The sequence below is a fragment of the Spodoptera frugiperda genome, chromosome 22, assembly GCF_023101765.2.
Source record: "Spodoptera frugiperda isolate SF20-4 chromosome 22, AGI-APGP_CSIRO_Sfru_2.0, whole genome shotgun sequence".
NCBI classification, from domain to species: domain Eukaryota; kingdom Metazoa; phylum Arthropoda; class Insecta; order Lepidoptera; family Noctuidae; genus Spodoptera; species Spodoptera frugiperda.
In genome coordinates this window covers 5449413-5461334 of record NC_064233.1, presented here as the reverse complement: position 1 = coordinate 5461334, position 11922 = coordinate 5449413, and positions in this window count along the sequence as shown.

Here is an 11922-nt window from a genome sequence, read left to right as displayed (position 1 = left end):
ATGTTATGTCCGAGTCAGGGAGGCTACTCCGGTTCTCGAATCCGAAGTTTCGTTTAATTTTCGGCCGTAGGTTTTATTGATTTACTAATAACGGGTGTAAGGGAAACGCTTCCGAAAACAAAAACAGGCGATAGTGCTGGTGATTACTGATACGAAGGCACCAAAAAAAACGCGAAAAAAAAACCAATTTTTTACACTTTTTTTTCGGTTTTTTTTAGGTCACTAGCCTTTGATACATACAAAGAAATAGAATCGCAATAAAAAAAACCATATTCAGTAATTATTTTTCAAAACGCAATGTAAATTAATTCAATCAGCTGTGAAGCCACGGGTCAACTAACTCGACCGCGCAATACTTTGTTGCACGTAGTAGGCACAGCGGTACAGACTATGTGTGCGTGGGCGAGCCCTACACTACTACATACGCAAACGTCAAGCGCCAAGCCGACGCGCCTAAAATAAAACAGAAGTGACAATAATGATTAAACATGCATTATGCCTACACTGCTAACATTTTGTTTTATTATTTTACGTAAGTTCGTTTTTTGTTTTTAAGTTTTTTTAACTTCACTATTCTGATTTATTATTTAATCATCATTCAATCATTTAATTATTATGTAATCATTAAATCATCTTTCTAAACGAACTACAAATCAAAACATTTTGCTTACCTTAAGTAACATACCAACATGCCGTATAAGTGACACTGAGATAGTTTTATCCCTAACGTCCAGTACCGTTAGGTAGCGATAGTAGGTATCAATTTAGTCCGTTTTGCTTCACTACTAAGAAGCCTTCACACGTTCATGCATTTAGTTTGATTCTTTATTAATTAACTTATTAAAGATAAAATAACTGAGAAACGTAATTAAAGACGAATAAAACAGTAGCAGACAAAGGAAGCAAGAGGAGTGTCTGCAATTTATTGATCTTTGAACAAGAAGATGGCGCCGACACCGCGCCGCCACCGGGTAGATCTTTTCGGGGAAGTTCGAGCAATGTTGCCACTTTTATTTGAATTTTTGTATTAAAATTTGCATTTGTTTCTTCTTTATTTCTTAAGTGTGCAAAAACTATTATGAATCAAGTAACTATTAAGATAGTTTTTCTCAAGTTCATCAGTAGTAGGTCATGGGGTCAAATCAAATCAAGACCTCGCAACAAGGTATTTTTTGTTTTTTTTATTTCGTCTAAGTATTATTTACATAAAAATAAACTGGCAACACTGTTGGTACTTGTGCAACCGTGCAACAGTTTTAAAGTCAGTATTTCCTTGCGAATTACGTAGACGCGCCTAATTTTGTTCCGGTTACGTTTTTAGATTAAAATTACAGTTTTGTTGTTATTGTTAGTTAATTGTTAAGTTTCTTGTTAGTTATTGTTAAGTTTGTGTTCGTGTTGTTTATCAATGCCACAACCGTACGTGTACAGTGCTCGTGAATACGGCAACATGTTGATGGTGCCCCGCCGCACGTAGTGAGAAGTGTCCGTGAGCGTCTCTCGGTGATGTTGGAAGACCGGTGGATCGGCAGGCTAGGACTACAAGCTTGGCCACCCCGTTCGCCCGATCTAACCCCCTTAGACTTTTTTTTGTGAGACGTTAGGGAAAGAGTGTTCGACCGCGAGTGTTCTAGTGCGGATGAAATGCGGCAAAGACTAATAGACGTATTTAATCAGTTACGTGAGCATTCAAATGAAGACCCAACTATGATGCCCCGTCTTCATGCGGAAACATATCGCCGAGCCCGCCTCTGCATCGAGATGAATGGGGCACAATTCGAGCCCCACCTTGTTCGATCGCAAAGGATTTAGCTAGGTAAGTGTTTTACAGTAAACAATACGCTTCAACCTATACCGACGTATTGGATGAATAGGCGCGTGTTTCACCGTACCGCCCGCCGCGCCGCTGGATCGTGCGGGCGGTACGGTAGGTATGAAAATTGCGCGCGCGTGCGATGTCGTTTACCTTAAATTCTGTACGCTGTACATTGCGGTTTTGAAAAATACTAAATCACTAATACATTAACCATTTGGTGAATGGTTATTGTTATTAAACTGTGTTCGTATAATAAAGCAAAAGTCTTTTGGCTTCGAGAGCGTTTTCCTTACACCCAGTATAATTTACTTAAAATAACGTTTTATTTTTAATTTCATATCAAAAGTTATTTATTTATCTTCATTTCATTCGTTCATTTTTGTTCACGAAAGTACGCAATAAATAGAATTGTAGTATATAATCTGCGAAGTTTCGTCCGAAACTTCATTTTTCGTTGAATTAGAGTAGAAGTCGAACCCGAGCTCACTTGCTCGACAGTAGCCATTACAGAATAAGACAAAGATATACTATAAACTAACCTCTACTTCCTTTTAAAAGTAGAAAAAACAAACTATAAGTTTTTAAACTGACATGGTCACTAACACTATCATTAGAACTTGAGACGGGATATTTACTACATGTTATTGACACACAAAAAACAGCAACAAAAAAAACATCAAAATTGAAATGAAATTCACGAATAACACGACAACGTAATCAATTAGTGATGTAGCCATAGATCAAACGAGTCGTCCGTCCGTCCGTCCGTCCGTCCGTCTATGGCTACTGTAAAACGAACAAACTGACAGATCTCGCAATATTGTCCCGCCACGCCCGCTTCCGATGGACAACACTAGTCGGTGCACAGAGTTAAGGGGAGATTAGACTTGAATTAGTAAATAAAAATATTAACTGACTTTTCACTGGTCGGCTACATTACAATGTGCACAGTTGTATACAAACATTTTTTCAATAGTTTTTATAATAACTAAGTATCATGAGACATACTAATACTATGTCAGTATCCTTAGTATGAGTTTACGTTACATTTAAAGTAATCGAAACGAAAGCGCGTTCGACGCTCTGATTGGTCGGTTTATTCGAGCCAGTCAGTCAACTTTAAACGTAAAGCAACTTAAAACCAGTGGAGCTTTTGTCAATTTATTAACGTGAGTAAACCGTTGCTTTTTAATTAATTCAATTTCATATTCATGCCGATTCTAGATTCCGAAACCCCAAAAATATCTCAAAAAATACTTTGCCTGGCCTGGAGAATCAAACTCGAAACCTCTTGTTTGGCTGTCTCACTTACGACCACTCAAACAACAAGGTAGTTTCTAATTCAAACATAATTAAAAAATATATTCCATTCTATATATTCCTAACTCTACTACTAAACGCTGATGCCTCGAAATGGGTGCTTCCGGTGGCAAGGAAAGATGGCCGCCGTTCACTTCCGGCGCATGTCAAACTTCGCCAAACGCCCGTTTGATGTGGCAGCGCTGTTTTTCTTACATTTTATTTATTATAATATCAAGCTGTGGAGCTATAAGTACGGTAACTACTTTTAGAATTCACCTGAAAATCTTATGATTCATGTGTATTTCAGGAAAATTATTCGTCATTAATGACGCTTTCGATCAGTCTCTATAATTAAAATTAAATAATAAAGGAGCATTAAGTGTGGGTGAGCCATGCTCGGCACGAATGGGCTGGTTCGACCGGAGTGATACCACGGCCTCACAGAAAACCGATGTGATACAACGCTTGCGTTGTGTTTTGTCGTGTGAGGTTTCCCTCCTTCCTCAATCTTCCCAATCCCTTCCAATTCCCAGATTCCTCAGCAATCCTCAAATTCCTAACCTTATTAAAAAAGGCTGGCAACGCACTTTTAACGCCTCTGGTGATTGCTGACCATTAGGTGATCCATATAAGTTTTTAAACTGACATAGTCACTAACACTAACATTAGAACTTAAGACGGGATATTTACCATGTTTATTCATGTCTATGAGTATCAGTTCATCCATGATGATGACGCTTGCAACAGTGCCGAATTATCTGAAACTCGTAGACATAAATAAACATGGTAAATATCCCGTCTTAAGTTCTAATGTTAGTATCAGGTGGTCCGTCTGCCCGTTTACCGGCTTATATCATAAATAAAATACCTACAACACAAAACCTCACCCTCAAAAACTTACATTATAATCTAGAAAAATTATACTATTAAATCGAGACGCCAATAATATTCATCTCTGCTCACCCCTCCACAGAATAAAACAGCATACTTACAAGAAACAATACTAGTTGTATAGTGACGTCACAAGATGTCGCTGGGTCAACCGCGTGAACCGCGCGTGTTTTGATGGATCGCGCCCAATCGTTATTTATGGGGACCTATACTCACCTGTGGTACAGGTTGATGCTTATTTTGTCAATATACTTACATACTTTTTAACCAACTGCCTCGTTGGTCGACTAATGTATCAAATTAAGAATAATACAAGGCGTAATGAATATTAAATTGCAGCAAAGTAATACATACTTACATAACCTCACGCCTACCTCCCATGGGGGTAGGCAGAGACAATGCAATGCCAGTTGCTACGAATCTTACATACCTATTTTGCTTCATCAACAGTCATCAGTCTTCTTCTAATATATCGCCAATCTGGCCTCTGTATGTCCGTCTAGAGCGTCCAGTTCATATCTGCCTTATCCATATTTATTTCTTTCGTAAATCTGTTTTCATCCATCCTTTCTACATGTTCAAACCATCGTAACATTCCCTATTCAATGCTGTCACTAATATAATAAGTAGTAATTAGATGATTTTATTCTTTATTTATTATAATTTGTGTATTTCTTATTTTCAAGATGGTGAATAGAAAATCTACAACATCTATACTATATCTCTACCTATACCCATACTCTAAATGACCATAACGCCGTCTGGGTATGTGAGGCATTCTAATGCCGCAATTATTAACCTCCTTAGTCACGTGGTTGTAAGTCTACCCAAGCGAAAGGAAAATTTCTCAGTAGTAGCAAGGAGTCTGGAATTGTGCCCAGTATATGGCAATAGGCTCACCTCCTATTACATGGGACTTATAACACAAGTGATGAAAAGTGGGTGTACATTGTATAGCGGCATTACGTGCCGTGATGTGAACCTTTGCCTACCCCTTTGGGGATAAAAGGCGTGACGTTGTGTGTGTGCGTGTTTTTTTTAATTCGTATAAACTAAAATAAAGTATTATTATAATAACTATTCTCACGATATATCATCAAAATTCCTTTTTACCCACGTAAATTAATAGAGAAAATCGCCGCGTCTGCGCACGCTGCTCATGATGAAGATAGTCCCTCTATGACTCGAAACTAGTAAACCGTAATTTTTAGTTAATCTAAACTAACGTGTTTAAGGATTACTTCACTAGTTTTTTTTTTGTATTTTTATAATACTTTAGTTACTTTAATTCAACGAAACTAATAATATCATCATAATTTATCAATATTTTCAAATACACAAAAACAACAACATCCTATATCTCAACCATAGTCCCCAAATGATGTATAATGAAATATCGGCGAGCAGTTCCCGAGTAATGTGCGTACAGACATACAGACAAGTGGTATTTATGTATGTTTGTATGTATTTACCATCTCATCTCATAAATCTATGCTGTGTTAGTTTTGATCGTCTTGTTACTATGTTTTATGATAGAAATAAATATTGTTGTAGGAGATATGATAATATTAAGCTTGTGTTGCTACGTGTCTTAAGCAGAGTGTAGAAGGCAGAGAAGAATACGTTTCTACTTAGCACTCGCATTTTTTTTATGGTATAGGAGGCAAACGAGCAAACGAGTCACCTGATGGTAAGCGATCAGCGCCGCCCATGGACACCCGCAACACCAGAGGAGTCACAGGTGCGTTGCATTTCACTCGCATTACTCTTCTCGCGGGTGTAATTAGAGCCAACTAAGTAATTACTCATCATGTGTGTAGTTCACAGTGACAGTTACCAGGCAGCAAACATTTTCTAATAAATTTGTCAATTTTAAACATTTCTTGAACAAAAGACTAGTCTGCCAGGCAATGTTGATCCTACCTAGCGGGTTACGGGGGCTCGGGCTCGAAGAGCAGGAGTAGGAACGGGGTTGTTTTTATTGACTAAGAGTGACATTCCCTCTTGCCTCGCCCAAGATGGGAGAAGTTACTGGATGATTATCGTCCCTCGAAAAAAATAAATTATGGCAGCCACACACGATACAGTATACTTGCGCAAGCTTGGACTTGTACAAATTCACGTATTTCGGAGCCGACCACAGACGGCTCAAGCATGCTTGCACAAATATCATTTCACTGATATTCATACAAGCGTGCGTACCTGCTCTTACAGTTGCTTTCGTATCGATGCTTTTAAGATTGCGATTGCCTAAACTTAGTGGGGATGATTTGCCCTTGAATAAAAAGGGGGATGTTGATAATAATGAGTAGTAAATAGAGATTCTAATTTTTATCTGATCTAAGATAAATAATTAGACGACTTAAAATTAGATTCCAGAACTTGACTAGTAAATCCACCATGACTTTAGCCGGGCACCAACTCAAGATACTTTAAACATCAACCAACGTCTCAAGCTTTATAAAAGACGACTCATTAATAAGATCTCAGAATGTAATGTACCACAAATTATTTGATAATACAACGCTTACAATGGAGGTTATACACAAAAGAGGTGAAGTGTTAAAAGATAGACGGCATTATGCGGCTGAATGAAACGACTGATTGAGTGTTTTGATCGCTTACACCTTACGGGGATGGGGTTATGTTAGAGGGAGGCAGATATTTTTAATCGACGTCAAAAAAATGGCAGTTAAGTTCATCATTGTAAAATGTTCATGAGGTGTAAAATAAAATAATATAAATAAATAAAACACAAGGAGATTCTTAGTTTGATTTGTATGTATGTATGTATGTATGTTTGTGCGCGATTATCTCGCGTTTCGCTGAACAAATTTTGTTGCGGTTTTTAGCATAGTTTTTTTTTTAGGAGAAGATTTAGGGATATTACTTGATTAAAAAAAAATATTAATCACAGTCACTAATATTATAAATGTGAAAGTTTGGATATTTGTCCACTGAGTGATAAGATTATTTATATCCCACAGGAACGCAGGTGAAGCCACTAGCAGAATCTAGTAAAAACATATAATTAAAGTATAAGTCAAATTGTTCCTAATAAAATCAATTAACTTAAAAATAAATAAATAATGAAACCCAACCAAAAACTTACTCCACCCCTCTAACATAGCACCATCCCCTCAAAAGGTACAGCCAACAAAACAAGGTGTGGATGACGTAACATCCGTTGCAGTTAACCTTTTGTGCTGCCCTCAGTCTTAGCGATGCGGTCGGAATTTCTTTGATTCCTTTCAACACTTTATCGCCTGACCGTACTTGATGATATATGAAACTCTCCTCAGGTGATTTTACCAATGCTTTATAAGTTGTGGAAGTGACTTCGGGAATGCTGGTTGAGTGTGTGTGTGTGATTCGGTATTTTTTATGGTATAAGCTGGTAAACGAGCATACGGATCACCTGATGGTAAGCAATCGCCGCTGCTCATGGACATTTGAAACACCAGAGGTGTTACAAGTGCGTTGCCGGCCTTTGTTGGTGAGGCCTGCCGGACTCACTCGTTGGTCGAGTGATCGCAAGTGCGACTGCTGGACAAGAGGTTTCGGGTTCGATTGTAGGGTCGGGTCGATGTCGGGGAAAGTATTACTGGATTTTATTCGGTTTTTCGAAAATTGTTCAGTAGTAGCACGGAGTCTGGAATTGTGTCCAAGTATATGGCAATAGGCTCACCCCTTATTACATGCAATTTATAACACAAATTCTGAAAAGTGGGTGTACATTGTATAGCGGCATTACGTGCCGTAATGTGCACCTCTGCCTACCCCTTCGGGGATAAAAAGACGTGACGTGGACAAGTCATATCTAGTCATCCATGTCTAAATATCTATGTTTTAAAAACACAAACAGACATACCCTTTCACTACCTACATAGAAGAAAAAACTTGAATTTGATACGTCTATAATAAACCATAGTTTCTGCAGAAAATAACAAAATGCAATTACATGTGTATTGTCACCTATTTCATAACGATAATTGCTAAATAGTTTGTAAAGATCATTTTAACAAGACTCTATAATATCTTTCTTGGAACTTAGATTCACAATTTACTTTATGACGAGAAAAATGTAGTTTTAAAACTGAAAATTCCAAGCATTGTGTTATTTCTACTAAGACCATAATATTCTAGCTTTGTGAACAACAGATGGGGCCCAGTTGGGCTCATACCTGATGGGTTTACCGGGGTTCCGTCTCGAAAAGCAGGAGTAGGAACGGGATGGTTTTTAGTCAGTAAGTCTGACATTGCCTCTCGCCTCGCCTAAGGCGGGAGAAGTCATTGGATGATTTTCCCCTTCAAAAAAGAAAAACCATGTGAACTGAGTGTTTGCAAGGAAGATGTGCAGCTCGAGTATACAATGTATCGATAGTATGGAAAGCCATAGTACGCATCTTTCCATATAAAAAAAACACAGCTAAGCTGAGTCCGTTTCTACCAGTGCTAAGCTATGTGTACCAATCAATATGATTGGTGAAAGCCAAATGCATCCACAGCAACGTAGTATAGCACATATCTGATGGAAAAGCACCATTACTACCTTTTGATAAGTTATTTTAAGGCCTCTGTTACTACTAACCACGGCCTCACTTACACTCCTGCTAGTCCCCCTCAGAAACAAACGACATTAGTCTTTAACAACCATAATTTACTTTAAAATCAAAATATTCCACGCGACCAAATCATAAACTCATTCACTTCAACAAAAAAAAAGGCGTGAACAATTAATAATTTCACCGATCCGGATATCGAACTTGTATCTAACGAACAGTTCGGGTTAGTTCATCAAGAACGCATTAATTGTTTGTAATAGTTTTACGGTATTAAAAGTAATTGTCTCGTTAACTCTTAGTTTAACTGTAAACTGTTTGTTTCGGAAATAACTGGTTAAGGTTTGGAGTTCGATTTCTAGGTCGGGTTATAAGGTAATTTTATTGGAAATGTTTCATTAAATAAAACGTGGTTTGGATTTGTGCTATAAGTTTGGCGATAGGTTTATCCCTGTGTGTTTTCATGGTTGTATCTACTGTAGATCCTGGCTTACAGGAGTTGCAGCTGTATGGGAGATAGTGGCGGGCTTGCCCCCTCAAAAAAAAAATAGGTTTATACCTATAACCTATTATATAGGGCTAGGGAAAGCAATTTTAAGATCTCCATCCCGGGAGATTACGTCTATTATAAGCGAGAATCATCTTGGTCCAAAAATGAACGAGATTTTGGAAGATTATCGAGATCGCTTTACTAAAGGAGTGTCAAACTTTTACTAAATAAAAAGCACCCCGTTCCTCCTCCTGCTTTTCGAGCCGGAGTCCCGGCAACTTGCTAGCTAGTCCGCAGCACCGGTTAGAAGTATGTACATAACCCGAGCTGTGGAAGTGCGGACTGCCTAGCAGAGGCAAAGAGGTACCTCTGTCAATCGATTTGATAAAGAAAACAACAACAGAATGTTTGACTGCACGATTGGCGCGGTGGCTGGTCAACTGGTTGCCGCGCAACGTGTAGCGGGCTCGATTCCCGCGCGGAGCAACTCTTTGTGTGATCCACAAATTGTTGTTTCGGATACATATATTACACTCAGACAGTGTAATATGTATTTGAACTTGTATGTTTGTAAACGCACCCACGACACAGGAGATAACCCTAGTGTGGGAAAACGTTTTATTTAAAAAAAGTAAAGTAAAAAAGTTTATCAACTAGAGTCAAAATCTAAATCAGTTAAAATAGAGACACGTCCTACAGTTAGTGGGACATCTTTAATAACTGAAAAAATGTTAAAGTTAACTAATTTAAATAATTGATTTTTAACCATAACTTAAGCTAAACTATAACTACAACAGTTTAGTACTTACGAATTAATTAAACCAAAGTTTTATTTTTTATTTAACTACCATGAGCATGACCGTAACGTGCGCAGGCGCTGCCCTTTGAACACTAAACTTGTACAATCGCGTAGAATGTTACTTTTTTATGGGATAGGACGTACATGTATAAACAGACGTGTATCATCCAATGACTTCTCCCCCTTGGGCAAGCCAAGCCTTGCGAGAGGGAGTGTCAGAATCTTACTGACTAAAATCCACTCCGTTCTTTTTTTTTTTTTTTTTAAAAACGTTGCCCCACATTAGGATTTTCTCCTGTGTCGTGGGTGCGTTTACAAACATACAAGTTCACATACACATGACACCCAGACCCGAAACAACAATTTGTGGATCACACAAAGAGTTGTTCCGTGCGGGAATCGAACCCGCTACCCGTTGCGCGGCAGCCAGTTGCCCAGCCACCGCACCAACCGTGCAGTCAGTTCTTACTCCTTGCCTCTTTGCCTTTCGAGCCGGAGCCCTGATAAACCAGCTAAGAAATTTAAGACCCCTTGCTCAACGGTCACACTGTCACATTTTTTGGCGAAACCAACATTTGAATTACATCAAACTAAACCACTTTTCTCATCACCTACCCATCCAATCAAGGAGTATCGTTTGAAAAAAATGCTACATTATAAAATTATCACACATTACGTGTGAAATCGTCCAACATGTCGGTCAATTAGGCGGTCATTGTGTCGGCCATTGTGTTCCTAATCGATTCGTTGCGCCCGCGCCGGTGACGTCATCAAAGTGTGTGAGATATTGTTAGTGTGTGAAGTGTATGGGTTTGTATGAAACAATGATTAGGTCTTGTGTTTGATATCCGTATTGGGTATTTTTGTTGGGATTTGATTTGTTTGGTTCGTTGGTCCAGCAGTGGTCGCTATTGGGACTGTCGAGCTAGAAGGGGAGTGGAGTTCGATTATCGAGTTGGTCAAATTATAAACGAAGAGTGGATGTTTCTAACATCTCAATGACACTTTACCCGATACTTTGATCGAAGTTAAAGTCAAAGTCAAAAACCTAAATTATTTATTTCAAATAGACCGGGAAGGCACTTTTGATAGTCAAAGCAAATATTACAATATAAAAAAAATGTCTGTATGTCGGTCAATCCTCTTAAGACTTTAAACTCCACAATTGTATTTAGAACCACCTAACCAACGACACGATTAAATCAACTTAAATAACCTAAATCAAAAACTAGCTCTCAATAAAATAACCTTTTACACTAACCTCCATAGTATGTCGGTCGTGGAGTTCGATGCCTGCGCTGTACAAAACATGGTATGACCACTAGTATGACAGTATCAAACAATGACATTCGATTCGTGTTGAGTTCTCATTTACACCGAAGTGTTTTTGAAAACTTGATTTTTATCATAATTATTAACTTACATTGACTGTACTCTTGTATGTTTGTAAACGCACCCACAGAATAAAACAGATTAGTGTGGGGCAAGGTTTGAAAATGTAAAAAATCACTGTCTTGGAACTGCGGACTATTTAGCGAGTTTACCGGGGCTCCGGCTCGAAGAGCAGGAGAGGAGTAGGAGTGGGGTGGTTTTAGTCAGTAACAGCTCACTGTCGCGTCACCACAGAAGGGCCTAATCCGGAGCTTCGGACTACCTAGTCTGACACTCCCTCACGCCTTGCCTTGGTGAGAGAAGACATTGGATGATTTTCCCCCCTTAAAAAAAGCGGGAGAAGTTATAGGATGATTTTACACCCTTAAAAAAACTATTGCAACAAAACTGAACCCACTAAATACAGTATGGTGTAACGCACGCCTCCACATCACCGTCATTGCGACACACTTTACAGGCACCGACGGACAGCAATTACAAAGAAATAATATTAATTACTTGTATTGTTCAACCATGTTCATTAATATCATCTCATTTCTCACCTATTGTGTGCTAGGAATGCTTATAGTGGACAATAGATGAAGCCGAGTAAAAAGGTTTGAAAGAAATCTCTTTTTAATTGAGTTCAATTGAGTTCTGTTATAGTTGAATTCAGTTAAAATATTTCGTG